A 20,456-nucleotide genomic window follows, 5' to 3' on the forward strand; every position below is an offset into this window, starting at 1 on the left:
AAAATGGAAAAACAGACAAGATTTTGTCTGAAAACCCCCCAAAAATGATCAGTAAAGTGCTAGGACCTCTGAAAATATCAGTAAAACCCTGCTTCAGGACTTCTGTAAACAGAAAGCAGGAAAGTTGTCTTTCAGGATTTCTCAAGCAGCAGTAAGGTCCCAGGGCTTCTGTAAGTGCAGCAACATAATCTCAACCTACAGGTCTAACAAAGTAACATCAACACAGACAGAATGGACAGAGTGCCAGCACCACAGGTATCCTTCCTCCCAGGTCTGCTCAGTCCCAGCTCATTCTTAAGCTTTTATATCCTAAGTTCCTTCCTGTTCTGCCCTTCCTCTTACATCCTTCTGCTTCCAGTCTTTGGCAAGTTCCTCCCACTGTGGGATTCACAAATTGTTTCTAACAATGACTTGATATAATCACAGGTGAGACTTAAAGGTGCTTGAGGAGCTGAAACAGAGCTAAGTGCCATTTTGCTTGTCATTACAAATGTCTCCTATAAGGCTTCATTTCTGAAATACAGAGCGAATTGAATAAGAATACATCAGAATAAAAGTCATTCTCCAATTGATAAATGGACAAAGGATATGAACTGACAATTTCCAAATGAAGAAATCAAAAGTATCTGTAAGCATATAAAAATGCTCTAAATCACTTTTGATTAGAGAAATCCAAATTAAAACAACTCCAAAATATCACCTCTCCTCTAATAGATTGGTTGATTAATATGACAGAAAAGGTAAATGATAAATATTGGATATGTGAAAATTGGAGTTTTGAACTGATGCAACCATTCTAGAGATCAATTTTGGAATTAATTATAAATTGTAATCCAAATGTGTACCTACTTTTATTAAGGTCAGAAATTTTATTAGGGAGGACATGGAAATACATCCAGGGTGTTACCCTCTCCCACCCAGATACCCTCTAAGGTGGGAACTCTCACTCAGATGCTTCCTCCCTCACCCTTCAGAGGGTCCTTTAATCAGGACTCTCTCCATGCTCAGGAGCCTCCTGTGACTCACAGGGCTTTGGGAGTTGTGGGTACACTGTTGTCATGGGCATCATGGCCCTCCAGTAGGCTGCGGTATGTAGAATCTCCCACTCCAGACAACTCTTGATATCCATATGGTGCAGGTATTCCTGGTTCTGGCACTCTGTGTCTGCTTGGATGTCACTCAACTGGGCCTCGATGTTACTGATGAGAGCCTGTATCTGTGATAGCTGGGACCCATAATGGGCCTCTATCTCCTCCAGTGTGCCTTCGAGAGCAGCTTTCATGCTGAGCTGAGACTGCGGCTTGATCTCTAGCCCCTGAAGCGTCTGCCAGAGGTCCGTGACTTCAGTCTTTCTGGTCTGGAGCTGCTTTGTGTGGACGGCAACTTCTTGGTTCAGCTCATATGTCTTGCTGGTGAACCAAGCTTCAGCATCACTCCTATTCTTCTCAACCATGGCCTCATACTGGTGTCTCATGTCCGTCAGGATCCTTGCCAAGTCAATGCCTGGTGCCGAGTCTACCTCCACACTAACCTGGCCACTCACTTGCCCACTCAGAACACTTATCTCCTCTTCATGGTTCTTCTTGAAGTAGGCCAGCTCCTCCTTCAGGCCCTCAATCTGCATCTCCGGGTCAGCTCTTGCCAGGGTCAACTCATTCACAGCACTCTGCACAGGCCATTGATGTCGGCTTCCACACTGAGACACCGGGCCTTCCGAGTCTCAAACTTGATTCGGAAGTGATCTGCAGCCAGTCGGGCATCTTATCTCGGAGGTCCTCGATAGTCTTCATGTAGGCACTATACTCTCGGGAGGGTCCCAGGCCCTGCTTCTGGTACCAGTCCCGGATCTTGAACTCCAGGTCAGAGTTGGCCTCCTCCAAAGCACGCACCTTGTCCAGGGAGGAGGCCAGGCGGTCGTTGAGGTTCTGCATGGTGATCTTCTTGTTGCCCTCCAGGAGCCCCTCAGAGCTCCCATAGCCCAAGCTGAAACTGCTGCTGCCACCCCCACATCTCCCACTCAGGCCTGAGGAGGCAAATTGGGACACGGATACGCCCAGGCCTCCCGAGTCTCTGTAGATGCTGGGTGCCCAGAATGCCCCACTTCCAAAGAGCACGGGGTTGTTGCTCCCAGCCCCAGGGTGGAGGTGGAGGATGACTGGCAGTAGCAGTAGGAAGTCACAGTAATGGCCTAGGAGGCTAGAGTCTGGGACTCTGGACGACACCTGGACACTGGTGGGGAAGTCTGTGCACCTACTTTATCCAGCAATACCACTGTTAGATCTGCATTAGAAATTGATTATCAAAAAGGGAAGAGGATCTCCATATAGACATATACATATATAGTCATGATAGGAAAGAATTGTAAATTTAGAGGATGCCCATTAGTTGGGGAATGATTGAACAAGTGGTGATATATGATTGTGATAGAATGCTATAGTGCAATAAGTTGTGATGAGCTGATGGATTTCAGAAGAAATTCTAGAAAAAACTTGAATGAATTGATGCAAAGTGAAGTGAATAGAACCAGAAGATTGGGCATAAATTCAGAAGCATTGTGTGATGATCAACATCATTGACTTACTTCTTCTCAGCAATATAAAGGTCACAGACTCCATAGCAAAAAGAGGTGTGATGAAAAAATACTATACACATGGGGGGGGGGCACCAAACAAACTGATGAAGTCTGAATGCAAATAAATGGACATTATTTTAACTTTATTAATTTTTATGTCCCCCCTTGTTCTGTTTCTTCCTTACAACATGAATACATAAATATATTTGACATGATTATATTTAAATAACACATCACATTGCTTCCTGTCTTAGGGAGGAAGGAGGAAAGTGGAGGGATACAACTTGGAACTCAAAATTTACATAAATGCATTTTAAATTTATCTTTATATGTTATTGAAAAAAATAATACCATTAAAAATAAATGTGGTGGCCAGGTAGCACAGCGAGCAAGAGCACTGGCTCCAGTGTTGAGTAGACCTGGAGATCCAATTCCGGGCTCAGACGCTTAGCACCCACCCAGAAACACCTGGCCATGTAACCTTGAGAAAGTTACTTAACCCTAATTGCTTTAAAAAAAATACATATTTCCTTCCATTCCCTTCACTTCTCTTTTCCAGGTCAGGACATTTTTGGATACCCAGTCAGTGGCCATAACTTGGATGAAGGTCCACCATCCAGCAAAGGATTATGAAAAAATGTGGTCAAAGGTAGGAGGCTAGCAAGGAGGGAATAGTATTATTCAAAAAAATCTCAGAAGAGATTTTCATTAATTGAGGGTGTTCAATAGTGCTGAAGGCTACAAGGAGGTAAAGACAGACGAGGAATTAAAAGAAAGAATATTAGGTTTAAAACTATTTAAATAGACATAATACATCTATTTGTTGATTTCTTATCAAACACTGTTTACTTACAAGTCAATATATTTATGTACAATAAGTTATGATGTATATGTAAATATTCTTTGGATATAGAGAAAGTTATGGGACTTTTAAATTTATGCAAGTGATGAGTATTAATTTTATTTTTCTTAGCTTTAATATACCTGTGAATGTTCACCACTCTTACTGCTTTAACTTAGATTATGAAATTGCAATTGATAATTCATACATATTTATATGACAATGTTAAATGAAGTAGCTATATTTTATACAATTATGATTTAGATTGTTGACATTATTACTAGAGAAGTTTCAAAAATGTTTTTCAGTGTCTTGGATAGTAGAATCAAGATCTCATCATGGCTAAGATCTGGGATGTTAAATAAATTATTTATTTTTTCTGGAATTCCAGTTATAACAAAAAACAATTCTTTAGGACCCATGACTACAGAACCTCAGTTAAGGAAAAGACTTCCTTCTTCTTTCTAAGCAGTGGGCTAGCAGTTCAGCATGGGACATTCATTTTCAGACATGGCCACTCTATTAATTTGGTTTGCTTTGATGATGCATGTTAATTTAAAGAAATTTCTTCTATTTATCAAGAAACATAATTATTATGGTAGAAATTGTGAGAAATTATAAAAAAAGATAATTTTCAAGAGATTTGAATTATACAAAAGAAAGTAGAATATAGTTTGCAGGGAAGTAGAGCAGTTTTGTTACTATCATACTAAATTTTAAATTGACTTAAATATGAAATCAAAGTTTGGCATAAAATCCTGTTTTCTGTTCTTGATAACTGTTGATAGAGAGATACAGAGGCAGCCCCAAAGGCACGGCCTACAGACACAGAGGCAGGCCCAGAAGGCAATTGATCAACAAGGAGGGCAAGTCATCCCACCAAGCAGAAGGGCCAATGCCAGGACTATCAGCAAAGGGCTGGGACTGGAAAGAGCAAGGTAAGAACCAAATGCAGGGGCCCCTTTCTTGGACAGCAAATACTCCTGGGGCTACCACTTCATAACCCAGAAATTTAAAATAAAAGATCCCCTATCAGGAACTCCAAATCCAGGATGACAGAGTGAACCTCACCTGCTCTAACCCACCTCCTCTGACCCTGAAAACATACTAACTATTGCCCTAGGGCAAAACCTTCTACAGTAAAGGCTTGGGATCCCTAGAGGAAGGGTGTGACTAGGGCCCTGACTCAAAATGGGTAGAAAGCAAACTACAAAAACAAAGACTCTGGAGTCCTACTATCCTCAGTGAGAGGAACCCAACTCAGAGGGAGAAAATGTGGACTCCACACCCACAGCTGAAACATCAACAGGAAATGGGTCCCAAGCACAGAAAACTCACCTAGATGAGAACGAAAGGAACTTTGAAAACAAAGTGAGAGAGATAAAAGACAAAATGAATAATTCTCTCAAAACCAAAATTGCAGAAGTAGTAAAACCTTATAATGAAGAAAACTTCTCTTTAAAAAGAAAAGTGTATGATATGGAGAAAGGAGCTAAAAAAGTTAACCAAGGAAAATGATTTGCTAAAAACTAGAATCAACCAAATTGAATAAAGTAACTCTATGAGGAACTAAGAAGTAGTCAAACAAAACAGCAAGAATGAAAAATTAGAAAAAAGAGGGAAAATACCTCAAAGAAAAAATAACTGACCTGGAAAACAGAGCCATGAGAGATAATCTGAGAATCATAGGTTTACCAGAAAATCATCATGAAAAAATGAGTCTTGACAACATTCTCCAAAACCTTGTTAAGGAAAACTGCCCTGAGATACTAGAACTTGAGGGTAAAAGAGAAATTGAGAGAATCCACCAGACAACTACTGAAAGAGATCCCAAACTGAAAAGTCCTTGAAATGTTGTGGTCAAACTCCAGAACTACCAGATAAAAGAGAACATACTTCAAGTGGCCAGAAAGAAAAAATTCAAATATTGAGGGTTGTAATGAGAATGCAAATTTGGAAGATCTTCCCTGCCCCTAGGCTAAAGTGCACCTGAAGCCTGGGGTGGGAGGCTTGTTTTTCAGTAGATACTTTTTGATTGGCCAGTGGGTCAATAAGGTTGTTACATTCTCTGAGCCAGGAGAAGGCTATATAAGCCCTGATGTCAGGCTTTGTTTTGGGGGCTCACTTCGAGAAGTGTTCTGTGATTTGATCTGTATTCTGGGAAGCCGTTGTCCAGGCCAACCCCCCTTTGAAAAACCCAGATGTGGAAACCCAGATGTTGACTGGGTATGGATGTAATGGTTGGACAGTTTGGAAATCTGTCTACTTGATCTGTTTCTGTCTTGATAATTCTGCCTGTATACTTTGAAGTTCGGGGTGCTGACCTTTTCCCCTGAACAAGGTAAACGATATATGTCTGACTGATTAAAGCAAGCTTGTTAACCCATGTTGAGTTGCTTTCCTTTAACAAAGCAGATCCAAGAACCTGTGGTAGCAGCAAACCCTGAGGACACCAGGGTGCTTGCCGCTACAAGGATCCACAGTGAGGATTGCACAGGATTTGGCAGCCTCTACACTGAAAGATTGGAGGTAGTGGAATACAATTTTCTGGAAGGCATCAGAGCTTGGGTTACAACCAAGGATCACATACCCAGAGAGACTGAGGATATTCTTCTAAGCATAGAGATGGTAATTCAATGATATAACAGAGTTCCAGACCTTCCTGATAAAATACCCAGAACCCAATCGAACATTCAACCTCCAATTACGAGATGCAACAATGATGTAGAAAGGAAAACAAGGAAAACACACACACACACACACACCCTGCTTTTTGATAGGAGCAAACTTGTTATAGACAAGTAGAGGGTATGGGTATAAAATATACAAAATGACAATTTAAAAAATCTTATTAAGAGGTACAAAGGGACTGTAATGGAAGAATAGGAATAAATGAAGAGGAAAAGGGTAAATTATGCCGCAAAAAGAGGCATAAAAAGAGTATAACAGAGGAAAAGAAGGGAGGGAGATGGAATCATATGGATTTTTCACTCATCGGTTCTGTTACAAGAAGCATATAACAACCAGGTAAGCATAGGATTCTATGGAGAAGAAAGGCAAAAAGTATCATTGTAGAGGGAAAGAGGGGAGGGAGAGGAGCTTAGCATGAGATTTGTTCCTGTTACACTTGGTGGGAAGAAGAAATATCATATTTCATTAAGTATAAAAATATCCTACAGGCTGTAGGAGGGAGAAAGGGCTAAGAACAGGGGAGGGGGGAGGCGGTAGTTAGCAGGGTGGGCAGAAGTAAGGGGAAAATAGAGGAAAAGGGAGGGGGGCTGATAAGGGAATGCAGAGTTTGACGACGACAGGAGGCAGTGGTCAAAAGGAAAACTATTAAGTGGCGGAGGGATAAGGGAAAAATATGAGCATTAACAGGGGAGGGAATAGTATGGAGGGAAAGAAACAGATAACCATCATAACTGTAAATGTGAATGGAATGAACTCTCCCATAAAATGGAGATGGATAGCAGAATGGATTAGAAATAATAATCCTGTTTTTTAAAGTGTTATTTTCCTCAGTCAGGCTGTTGACACTCATTTCATAATATTCTTGCATTGTTCTCATTTCTCTTCCCAATTTTTCCTCCACTTCTCTTATCTGCTTCTTAAGGTCCTCTATGGCATGTAACCAGCTTGTATTTTCCTTTAAAGCTTTTGGTGCAGGAGTTCTGACTTCACTGTTTTCCTCGTGTTCCATGACTTGTTCCTTTTTGTCCCCAAAATAGGAGTGTAATGCTGGAATCTTCTGTCTGCTTTATTTCTTTTGCCTGCTCATTTTGCCACTCAATTACTTGCCTTTTGGGCTTTTTTTGCCACAGTAGGACTCTGCCACCAGACAGGAGAGCTTTCATCCCAAACACTGGAGTTTTCTCAGCTGCTGGAGGTATTAGATGGGTGCACTCTCTGAGGTCTCCACATGCTCTGGTAAGCTGGACATACACCCCAGGACCTCCACCGAGAACTGCAATCCAGATCCAAGCAGGTCAAAGCAAGATTGATTACCCTCAGACTGGTGCTTGCTCCCCTTATACACTGCAGTCCAGGAGCTAAAGCTGCCACATGGCACTGGCAGGCTGTGCTGGCGGCTCAGCGGTTTCTTGCCCTGGGGGTAAAAGCCAAGCACTCACACTTACTGGTCCCAAAGTCCAGACTGCACTGACTTCTCAGTTTGTCCTTCACATCTCTGTTTTGATAAATCTGGAAATGGCCACAGCTGCTGCTGACCTGGAGTCCCTCTGGTCACAGCTGGTCAGGCCCAACCTGGGGCTAAAGCCTTGCTGTGGGACTGTGCTCGTCTCCCAGAGCGCTGCGCTGGCCAATACCTGATGGCCTGCCAGGATGTCCTCTGCGGAAAGTTAGCTTCTCTGTGTCATTTTGTGGGTTCTGCAGCTCCAAAGTTTGTTTAGAGTCCCCTTTTTACATGGATCGGGGAAAGTGGAAGCCAGAGCCACATAGAGGTTGTGCTTCTACTCTGCCATCTTGACTCCTCCCCTTCTGACTCAAATGGCAAAAGAGGCTCAAAAAGGCAATGAGGAGAAGAATGCCCTAAAAAGTTGAATTTGCCAGATGGAAAAGGAATCTGAAAAGCTCACTGAGGAGAATCATGGCTTCAGAATAAGACTGGATCAAATGGAAACTAATGACTTTATAAGAAATCAAGATGCTGTTAAACAGATCCAAACAAATGAAAGAATAGAAGGCAATGTGAAATAACTCATGAAAAAAACCACTGACCTGGAAAATATATCCAGGAGAGATAATTTAAAAATTATTGGACTACCTGAAAGACATGATCAAAGTAAGAACCTGGAAATCATCCTCCAGGAAGTTCCCAAAGAAAACTGCCCTGATGTTTCAGAAGTAGAGGGCAAAATAGAGAGTGAACGATTCCACCGATCACCTCCTGAAAAAGATCCCCAAAAGAAAACTCTAGGAATATTATAGCCAGGTTCTGGAATTCCCAGACTAAGGAGAGAATATTGCAAGCAGCCAGGAAGAAACAATTTGAATATTGTGGAAACACAATCAGGATAATGAAGGATCTGGAAGCTTCTACACTGAGGGAATGAAGGGCTTGGAATATGATATTCCAGAGGACAAAGGAGCTGGGATTAAAACCAAGAGTCACCTACCCAGAAAAACTGAGTATCATGTTTCAAGGGAAAATATAGTCATCCAGTGGAATAGAGGACTTTCAAACATTCTTGCTGAAAAAACCAGAGTTGAACAGAAAATTTGACATTCAGGTACAAGAAGTAAAAGAAGCATGAGAAGGTAAACAGGGAAAAGAAATAATAAGGAACATATCAAAGTAGAACTATTACATTCCTACATGCAAAAACAGTAATTGTAACTTACAAAACTTTTCTCAGTAGTTGAAGGGAATAGAAATACACACACACACACACACACACACTCACACACACACATACATATATATATATATGAGGGTATATGGGCATATGAATACATATGTGAATGTGTGTATATATATTTACAGGTATACATAGATAGAGGACACAGGACCAATTTAAAAGTAAGGGATGATACTTAAAATTTGAAATTAAGAGGTGAGAGAGGAATATAATGAGAGGGGATGGGGAAAGAGAGAACGGGGTAAACTATCTCATACAGAAGAGGCAAGGGGAAATGGTTACAATGGAGGGGAATAATAGGAAGGCAAAAGGGAATGGGTCAACCTTATTCCCATTGAATTTGGATTGAAGAGGGAATGAAATACACGCTAAATAGGGTACCTCCCCGTACAAGAGAGTAGGGGGGTAAGGGGATGAGAGGGGGTATGATGGAAGTTAGCGCAGGCTGTGGGAGAGGGAATTTGGACACACCTACTTTTGAAAGGGGACAGGATCAAAGTAGAGAATAAAACAAGTGGGAAGTGGGACAGGAGGTAGGGAAATATAGTCAGTCTTTACAATATATCTATTATGTTACTGTTTTGCAATAGCCACACTTGTACATCTTATACTGAATTGCTTATCTTCCCAGTAAGGGTGGGTGACAAGGAAGGAAGGGAATGAATCTGGGATTCAAAGTTTTAAAATAAAATATTCAAATATGTATGTGTGTATATGTATGTTTGTGTGTCTGTGTACTATTATGAATACTATTTTACACGCAATTAAGAAATAAGATATACAGGCACTGGGGCGTAGAGATCGACTTGAAAATGCAAAAGGGGTATGGGAGAAAATATCGGAGAGAGCAGATAGGGGATATCCTGTGGGACTGCTATTTTGGGGGGGTGGGTAGGGGAAAAATTGGGAGAAAATTTGTAATTCAAAATCTGGTGGAAATGAATGATGTAAATCAGAAGTTAATAAATCATTTGAAAAATGAAAAAAAAAGAATAATACTACAATATTCTCCTTTCAAGAAACACATCTGAATCAGGGGGATAGACACAGGGTAAAGGTAAAAGTCTGGAGTAAAATATATCATGCCTCAGCTAAAGTAAAAAAAAAAAGAAAGTAGTGGTAGCAAAACTTATCTTACATAAAGAAAAAGCAAAAATTGAGCTAATTAAAAGAGATAAGGAAGGAAACTATATCCTGTTAAAAGGCACCATCGAGAATGAAGCAATATCTTTAATTAACATATATGCACCAAGTGGTATAGCACCCAGATTCCTAGAGGATAAGGTAAAACAGTTAGAGTAAGAAATAGATAGCAAAATTATACTACTGGGAAACCTAAATCTCCCCCTCTCTGAACTGGATAAATCCAATCTGAAATAAACAAGAAAGAAGTGAGGGAGGTGAACAGAATTTTAGAGAGGATAGGTGGGATAGATCTCTGGAGAAAACTGAATGGGGATAAAAAGGAATATAAATTCTTCTCAGGGGTTCATGGCACATACTCAAAAACTGACCATATTCTATGTCATAAAAACCTCACAATTCTATTCAGTAAGGCAGAAATGAATTCTTTTCAGATCATGATGCAATAAAAATTATATGCAATAAAGGGCCATGGAAAGACAAAGTAAAACTAATTGGACATTAAGCAATTTAATCCTAAAGAATGAGTGGCTCAAACAAGAAATTATAGAAACAATCAGTAATTTCATTCAAAAGTATGATAATCATGAGACAAAATACCAAAATTTGTGTGATGCATTAAAGGCAGATCTTAGGGGAATTTTTATTTCCCTGAGGGAATACATGATTAAATTAAGGAAAAGGGAGGTCTACGAATTGGGCATGCAATTGAAAAACCTAGAAAAAGAACAAATTCAAAATCCCCAATTAAACACTAAATTAGAAATATTGAAATCCAAGGGAGAGATTAATAAAATTGAAATTAAGAAAATTATTGACTTAATAAATAAAACTAAGACCTGGTTTTATGAAAAAAAAAACAATAAAATGTATAAACCCTTAGTCAATATGATAAAAAAGAAAGAAATAAAAAAAATTATGAGTACCAAAATTAAAAGAGTGAATCTACCTCCAATGAAGAGGAAATAAAAACAATAATTAGGAATATTTTTTCCCAATTTTAAGCACATAAATTTGACAATCTTCGGGAAATGGATGAATGTTTACAAAAATACAAGTTTCCCAGATTACCTGAAGAGGAAGTAAATTACTTAAATAACTCCATCTAAGAAAAAAGAAATTGAACAAGCCATCAGACAACTCCTTAGGAAAAAATCTCCAGGGCCAGATGGATTTACTAGTAAATTCTATTAAAAATTTAAAGAGCAATTGATTCCAATACTATACAAACTATTTTGGAAAATTAGTGGAGTCCTACCAAATTCTTTTTATTACACAAATATGGTACTGATACCTAAATCAGGAAGACATAAAACAGAGAAAGAAAATTATAGATCAGTCTCCCTCATAAATATAGATACAAAAATTCTAAATAAAATATGAGCAAAAACACTACAGCAACTTATGTCAATAATAATACACTTTTATCAGGTAGGATTTATTCCAGGCATGCAAGAATGGTTTAATATTAGGAAAACCATCAGAATAATTGATCATATCAACAATAAAACTAGCAGAAACCACATGATCATCTCAATAGATGCAGAAAAGGCTTTTGACAAAATATAACATCCATTCCTATTAAAAACAGTAGGAAGAAAAGGAATAAATGGAACCTTCCTTAAAATAATAGGTAGCATCTATTGAAAGCCATCAGCAATTCTTATTTGTAGTGGGGAGATGCTAGAACATTTCCCATAAGATCAGGGGTGATATAAGGATGTCCACTATCACCCCTCTTATTTAATCTGGTACTCAAAATGTTAGCAGTAACAATTAGAGAAGAAAAATAAATCAAAGGAATAAAATTAGGCAAAGAAGAGACGAAGCTATCACTCTTTGCAGATGATATAATGATATACTTAGAGCATCCTAGAGAATCAAGTAAAAAACTACTTGAGACAATAAATAAATTTGGCAAAGTTGCAGGATATAAAATAAACCCAAATAAATCCTCAGCATTCCTATGTATTTCCAATAAAATTAAACAGGAAGATATAGAGATAGAAATCCCATTTAAACTTACTGTAGACATTATATAATATTTGGGAATCTAACTGCCAAAACAAACACAGGACTTATGTAACTACAACTAAAAAACATTTTTCATAGAAATAAAGTCAGATCTAACTAATTGGAAAAAAAATATCAATTGTTCATGGCTCGGTTGAGCTAATATAATAAAAATGACAATTTTACCTAAATTAAATTATATATTTAGTGCCATGTGAATTAATTTACAAAAAAAATCTAATTTATAGAGCTAGAAAAAATAATAAAATTTATTTGGAAGAATAAACTGTTCAGAATATCAAGGGAATTAAGAAAAGAAATACTAGGGAAGATGGACTAGATATTCCAGATTTCAATCTGTATTATAAAGCAGCATTCATCAAAACTACTTTGTACTGGCTGAGCAATAGAGCAGTGGATCAATGGAATAGATTAGGCCGACTAGATTCAGAAGTCAACAACTATTGTAATCTATTGTTTGATAAACCCCAAGACCCTAGTTTTTGTGATAAGAACTCACTATTTGACAAAACTTTCTGGGAAAACTGGAATATAGTATGGCAGAAACTGGGCATAGACCATTATCTAACACCATATACGGAAATCAAGTCTAAAGGGATGCATGATCTAGGTATAAAGGTTCATACTGTAAGCAGTCTTGGGAAAAAAAGGAATAGTTTACCAGTCAGATTTGTGGAGAGGGTAAGATTTTATGACTAAACAGGAATTAGAGAACATTATAAAATGTAAAATGAATAATTTTGACTACATGCAATTGAAAAGCTTCTGTACAAACAAAGCCAATGTAACCAAGATTAAGAGGGATGTGGGAAATTGGGAAAGGATCTTTACAACCCATTTTTCTGACAAAGGACTCATTTCTAAAATATACATAGAATTGATTCTAATTTATAACAATACAAGTCATTCCCCAGTTGATAAATTGTCAAAGGGTATGAACAGGCAATTTTCAGAGAAATAAATTAAAGATATGTATAAGCACATGAAGAAATTATCTCAATCTCTATTGATTAGATAAATGCAAATCAAAACAACTCTGAGGTACCATATCTCACAGTCAGATTGGCTAAGATGACAAAACAGAAAAATGACAAGTTTTGGAGAGGATGTGGGCAAATTGGAACACTAATGCATTGCTGGTCGAGTTGTGAATTGATCCAGACTTTCTGGAGAGCATTCTGGAATTATGCCCAAAGGGCTACAAATAACTTCATATCCTTTGACCCAGCAATTCCACTCCTAGGGTTTCATCCCAAAGAGATCATAGAAGTGGGAGGAAGACCCATATGTACAAAAATGTTTATAGCAGCTTTTTTTGTGCTGGCCAAGAATTGGAAATTAAGGGGGTGCCCATCAATTGGAGAATGGCTGAACAAGTTCTGTTTTATGCATGTTAAGGAATACTATTATCCTATAAGAAACAAGGATCAGATGGACTTCATATTTACCTGGAGAGTCTAATACTAACTGATGCTGAGTGAGAAGTGTAGAACCAGGAGAAATTTGTACTCAATTACAACCACAACTTACATGTGATTACGAACTTTGATAGACTGGACTCTTCTCAGAATGCAGTGATATAAGCCAATCCCAAAAGACTCATGATGGAGAGAAATGTGTGCATCCAGAGAAAGAGCTAGAAAGAACTGAGTTTATATCCAGAAGGAAGCAAAATACCTGATCATTTTTCCATTTATTGTTTGGTTTTATGTCCTCTTTACCATTTTTCATTCCATCTGATACAATCAATTTTTATAACCTGACTAATGCATAATATGAAAGTATTTATAGATCCTGTACTTTACTATATGCTGACATGTGGGGGAGGGGAGGGAAAGGGACAAAATGTGAACCTCAAGGAATTGTGGAATTGAATACTCTGAACTAATTGTAAACAAACATATTAATTTAAAAATAAATAAATGTTGATAGTTATAAAGTACTTGTCAAGTAAATAATGAACAATTTTTACATAAAAAATAATCTGGCAATTTAAGAGAGGACATTTGTAAAATATTGTCCAACATCTAAATCTGTGTGAGGTTAAACAAGTTATTTAAACTCCATGGGCTTCAGTTTTATAACATAAAAAGGTAATTTTAGTCTAAATCGCTTGAGAATCTGTTTCCATAACCATACCTTTGATCTTATATACTTTTTGTTCTCTTTCAATATAGGGTTGATTTTATATGATTTCAGTGATTATACAAAAGTTTTATTAGTTAGGAGATATCTTTTGATCTTTGCCAATATTCCTTTACTAGATACCTATCTATCAGTTTATGAGACTGACAGCTCTTTCTTCTGATGTGGTATAAATCTGGGAGTGTTATTTCAATTCTGTTAAAGATGAATCTTCCAAAAAGAATATTCTGAATATTTGTTTTGATCCCTGTGCTTCATTTAATTTTCCAGATAAATAACATAATACACTGGCCAGTAGATTAACCAGTAAGACTATATTCTTATTCATTTTTTTTTCTGAGAAATTTATCATACTCACAAAGCTCTACTGTTAACCTTTCTTTGGTTTCCTATTTCTTTTCTATACTTTTGATTAAAATACATGATAATTTTTATGAGATAAAGTTTTCTATAAAAAGCTAGGAAAAGTTGCATCTGAATATAAATTAGATTTTTTAACTCTAAAGGCTTACACTTTTTTATTATTATATCAGAAAGCAGCACTGGGTGATCACTTCTCAGGGCTGTCAGAAATAACTTGACAATCTACTGATAACATTGCATTTTTGGAATAGATTCTTGGCTCTAAACCCTAGTGACTACTGCTGAATCACAAATTGCACAAGTCAATCAACCTGGGATTTGGTTTTTACAACAAGATTTATAAGTTCCCACAATATACTATTTCTTCTGAGACATACACTTTTTCATCTCTTACATCTATGACATGATAATAGAGGCATAGATCAGAAGGGAAAAGGTGCCTACAACAACTTTTCAGAAAATCACAGCTTTAAATTTTCTTTTTAAAAAGAATTAAAAATCTACAGGTTTTCATGAACTATGATAAATTCAGTCTTTCAGAATAATTTTCAATCTGTTTCTCATCACAAGGCTGATGTATTGGGTAGAATTATAGTTGTAATGTGGAATATTTGAAATATCACTTTTAGACTTGGATTGTGTTGAGCATTGAGCCAATACAATCCCCCAAATTGTAGTCTTAATGAAGTCCCAGAGAATCAGTTATTTACTACTAAAAGAAAATGAAATTAAACATAGTTAAAAATTACTGGAAAACATTTTAAAACCACCTTAAACATCATGTTTATTTGTTTTTTGGGGTGGGAGGATGGAAGAAGTAAAACAAAAATATTTACTAGGTCACTCATCTAAATAAATCTAGATAAAAAGGAAGGAGCAAAAATAAAAAGATTCCCACACTTGTTAGCAAGTAGTTAATAAAATAAGTATTACAAAACTTATCAAAGGTCAATGACCTTATTGGTTTATGTGAGGAAATTAATTTCCAATTTAAAGATCCTTCTTGGAAATTTATTTGCCTCTAGTCACCTGAAATTCAATTATTATCACCAATTCAACATCTCATTTGCTAAACCAAATTCCTACATGGCAAGTTGAAGAATTTCTAATGCTGAGGTCATATCTCCTCACATAAAATAAAGAACCTTAAAGATTACCCACTACCAAATGAAATAGTCAGGAAGAGGTGAGGAACATATTTTGAATGTATCCCTACAAATACTTGAATATGTTTACCAAAAGGTGGAAAGGTTGAAGGAGTTGAGTGTAGTGGAATGATGACCAGACTTGAAATCAGAACTTAACTCAACATCTCTTCCATATACATAGATAGGAAAAGGTTAGAAACACTAGATTTCCACAATTTTATCATATTTTAATGTGTGTATTTCTGCATCTAGTATCGTCCTTTCCTTTCTCCAACATTATAGCTTTCTTCAACAGTATCATGAGGTTTTTATGAAATAAGGGTAATGAAAACCATAGTTTGCCTTCTAGGTATCCTGGCTTTACAAATCACATCATGATGGAAGCTTTTATGGTATTGTTTTTTTTCCTTTCTGTGTTAACACATTTAAACAAAGAATAATTGCTCCTTATTGTTGTATATTTGCAGGTTCAGGGGAGACAGTGGTTGACAGAAAGACATAGTTGGTCCTATTACAGAGTATAAAACAGATGCATGTTCTAAAATCTATATTCCTAGGTGCCCAAAGTCAGGGGGAAATAAAACAGAATATGAATTCTACTTTTAGGTTAGGAAAATGTGGTGCTTAACAAAAATTCATTTTAATGTCAAAATTTCTACACTAGGTGTGAATGGTGATAATAGATTATAAGATCCTTTAAAGTCAGATTTTAATTGCCTTTTATCAATGATCTTGGAACTTTTCTAATTAAAGTAATTGTTTTGAATATTTGAGTGTGTGTATATGTGTTCAAATATGTTCTAATGTTCATTAGATTACATTTTCTTTACTATCAGGGAATATCTCTAAAAAGTACAATTAATCAAACAGTTTGTTCAAAAACTTAATTTGACTCCATCTACATAGTCGTACATCCCTGCAGAAAACTTCATTTTCAAGGAAAAAGAACCAACTGGCAAAGTCAAACACAAGTAGCTCTCCAGAGACTGCTTCTGGGAATAAATCTAAGATTCTGATCACATAGTATAGTGAACTCTATATTTATTCAGCAGTAAACTAAAGCAAAACATTCAAGGAATCCAAAATATGGCATGCACAATATATCATAATAACATCACTAAAGTGGCCACATAGTTTTAAACAAAAGTTGTCATTCAGAAAATCTTTAACTCAATCCTCCTTAAGGAGCAATGGTCCTTAAGGGATATAAAGTACAAAGGTCCCCAACCCCTAGGTCACATTGCCTTAATCTCATCAGTCAGAAAGTCTTCTTTCTTCTTGATTGGAGACTAGCACCTGATCATCCTAAATTAAATCATCCTTAAGGGGTACAAAGTACAAAGTTTTCCCACCCTGAGGTTAAAGTAAATCATTATCTTGTCAACCAGCTCTAAGTACTGAAGGAAAGTTCCTTTCATGTTGGCTCCAGGCTATCTCCCAAATTCCATGGGTCCTGTTCCATGGTCCCATCTCTTTCTTGAATTCAGCCAAGCATTACCTGGATTCACAGGTAGGTAGCTCTCAACTCTTCATCCACCTCCTTGTCCAGTTTCTCATCCAGCTTCCATTCCATATTGAAGCTCATGGTGTCCTATCCACCTTAAGTCCTTTGAAGTTTCTTTTTCTGGGAAGACAAAGCTTAACAGAGTCACAATAACATTCATCACATGATGATTTCTTGGTTCTGCTCATTTTACTTTTGCATACATTTTTAGAAGTCTTAACAATTTCTTCTGAAATCTGCCTGTTCATCATTTCTTACTGCTTAATATCATTAAATAATATTCATACCCCACAACTTGTTCATCCATTCCCAATTTGATGGACATACTCTCAATTTCCAATATTTTGCCACCATGAAAAGGGCTGCTATAAATATTTTTGCACATGTATGTTCTTTTCCCTTTCATTTTATCTTTCTGGCATACAGACATAGTAGTGGTCTTCCTGGATCAAAGGTTATGCATAGTTTGGTTGCCCTTTGGCCATAGTTCCAAATCTCACTCCAGAAAGGCTGGATCAGTTCACCACACCACAAAAAATACATGATTATCTACATTTCCCTATATCCATCCCATCATTTTTTTTTTGTTATATTAGCCCATCTCATAATTGTGATGGTACTCCAGAGCTCTTTTTATTTGAATTTTTAAATAAAATTTAGTTAGAGCACTCATTCAAATGCTTATCGATAGATTTTCTTCATCTGAAAACTGCTTGTTCATATTATTTGAGCATTTATCAATTGGCAAATGGATTGCTTTTTTGTAAATTTGATTCATTTCTCTATTTATTTGAGAAATGTGTCCTTTATCAGAGATACTTTTAAGATTGTTGCCTAGCTTTCTACTTTCCTTCTAATCCTGGTTTGCATTGAATTTGGTTGTGCAAAAGATTTGTCATTTGACTTAATCAAAATTATCTGGTTCACATTTTTAACTCTCTATCTCTTATATGGTCATGATTTATTCCTTTCTCCATTAATCTGAAAGGTAGACTATTTCTTGCTGTTCTAATTTGCTTACAGAGCACTGTTTAAGTCTGCATCATATATAATTTTTTATCTCATCTAAGTGTGTGACATGAGATATTGGTCTATACCTAGTTTGTGTCTTGTTGTTTTCAAGTTTTCCCAGCAATTTTTGTAAAATAATGAGTTCTTATCCCAAAAGCTGGGATATTTGGGTTTTATCAAATCCTAGGTTTCTATCATCATTTGCTATGAGAGGGGACAGTTGACGTCCTCCACTTTTATAGAATTTTCTGTCTATATCTTTCTGTAACTCACTTAATTTCTCCTTTAAGAATATGGATGTTGGTGGCTATGTACTTAATGCTGATATTAGTCCATTGCCCAACTTTAGCAAGGTGAAGTTTTCTCCGTTATCTCTTTTGCTTTCCCCTTGTCTAAGATCAGGATTGCTACCCCTGCTTTTTTTTTTTTATCAGTTGAAGGATAATAGTTTCTTCCCTAGTACCTTATATTTATTATTTGAATGTGTCACTCTTTCAAGTGTATTTCTTGTAAAAGTATTTTGTAGCATTCTGGTTTTTGATCCACCCTTCTATCTGCTTCAATTTTATGTGATAGTTAATCCCATTTACACTTATGATACCTATGTATTTCCCCGTATCTTATTTTCCTACTCTTTCTCCTTTCCTTTTACCCTTTATCTTTGAAACAGTGTTTTAATTTTCTTACCAATATCTCCTCTGTCAGAAAACACATTTTTAAATCTCCTCCTCTCCTACCTTGCTTTCAGAAAAAAATAGATTTCTCTATTTGATTGACTGTGGTAATTATTCCCTCTTTGTGCTAATATTTTTGTAAGTCTTCAGCTATGTTCATTGCCCAGCCTCTTAGTTTTCCCTTTACTGCAATAATTTTTACATATTTTTAAATTAAATAATTGATCTCATTTTGCCTCTCCCTTCCTTCTACCCCCAGCCTACTCCTCTTTCTCATTCCTTAATGTTTTTTAGCTCATTCCCTCAAATTCACCTTATGCTCATACCCTTTTTATGTTTATATTTCTTCCATTGAACTAATTGGCAATTTAAGGAATTACAAGAATCCTCTTCCCATGTAGAGATGTGAAAAGTTCAGCTCCATTGAATTCCTTATATTTATTTCTTTTCTCTCTCTCTCTCTCTCTCTCTCTCTCTCTCTTTCTCTCTCTCTTTCTTTTTTTCTCTTTCTCTCTCTTTCTCTCTCTCTCTCTCTCTTTAGGCTTCTCTTGGGTTTTGATATTGGAGATCAAAACTTTTGCTCAGTTCTTGTCTTCTTCTTATGAAAGCTTGGGATATTTCCATTTCACTAAATTGCCATTTTTCCCTTGATGTAATATGCCTGTCATTTTCTGTTGTAGTCCTAGCTTTTTTTCCTAGCTCTCAGATCCTTTAAAGTTAAGCTGCTAAGTCCTGTGTAATACTGATTGTCAATCCCTGATGTTTGAATTTTCTTCCTTCTGGACACTTGAACTATTTTTTTCCTCAACTTGATAGTTTCAAAATTTGCCTATGATGTGACTTCAGGTTTCTATTTCGGGATTGGTGTATTCTTTTGATTCCTTTTTTTCCCCTCTAGTTACAGGATATGAGTGCAATTTTCCTTGAAAATTGAAATCGAACATTTATATATTTAAGAAATGAGGTCTTTGTCAGAGATGCTATTTATAAAAATTGTTCCCCATTTTTAATCTTTCCTTCTACTCTTAGTTACATTGATTTTGCTTGTGTAAAACTTTTTTTTAAATTTAGTGTAATAAAAATTATACATTTTACAATTCAAAGTGTTCTCTATCTCTTCTTTGGTCACAATTTTTTTTCCCTTCTTCATAGATGTGAGAGGTGAATTAACTATACTTTGCTCTGCTAATTTGTTATTGGTATCATACTTGGTGTCTAAATTATGCATCTTATCTTGGTATACAGTGTAAGGTCTTGGTTTATGCCTAATTTCTATCATACTATTTTCAAGTTTCCTTGCAATTTTTGTCAAATTTTTTAAATTCTTTTCCAAGGATCTGGAGTTTTGGGGTTTATTATAGAGTAGATTACTGTAGTCATTGAATACTTTGTCTTGTGTGCCTAACCTATTCTACTGACCCATTACTCTATCTCTTAGTCAGTCCTAAATAGTTTCAATGATTTTTACTTTACCATCCAGCTTTATATCTGTTAGGGTTAGGCCACCTTCCCTTGCATTTCTTTTCATTATTTCCTTTGATATCCTTGACCTTTTTTTTCCCTTCCAGATAATTTTTTGTATTATAATTTTTTTAACTCTATAAAATAGTTTGGTCACTTTATTCATAAAGAACTGAATAAGT

At 36.4% G+C, this 20,456-nt stretch overlaps 1 pseudogene; it reads right to left on the reverse strand.

Moving 5' to 3' along the window:
* Positions 1-849: 849 nt before the first annotated feature.
* LOC138170800 (keratin, type I cytoskeletal 19-like) overlaps positions 850-20,456 on the reverse strand; it is a 135,758-nt pseudogene continuing 116,151 nt past the window's right edge.

The sequence above is a fragment of the Petaurus breviceps genome, unplaced genomic scaffold (genome assembly GCF_028583685.1).
Source record: "Petaurus breviceps papuanus isolate PSGF00001 unplaced genomic scaffold, PetGlider_PUasm1.0 126, whole genome shotgun sequence".
NCBI lineage: Eukaryota > Metazoa > Chordata > Mammalia > Diprotodontia > Petauridae > Petaurus > Petaurus breviceps.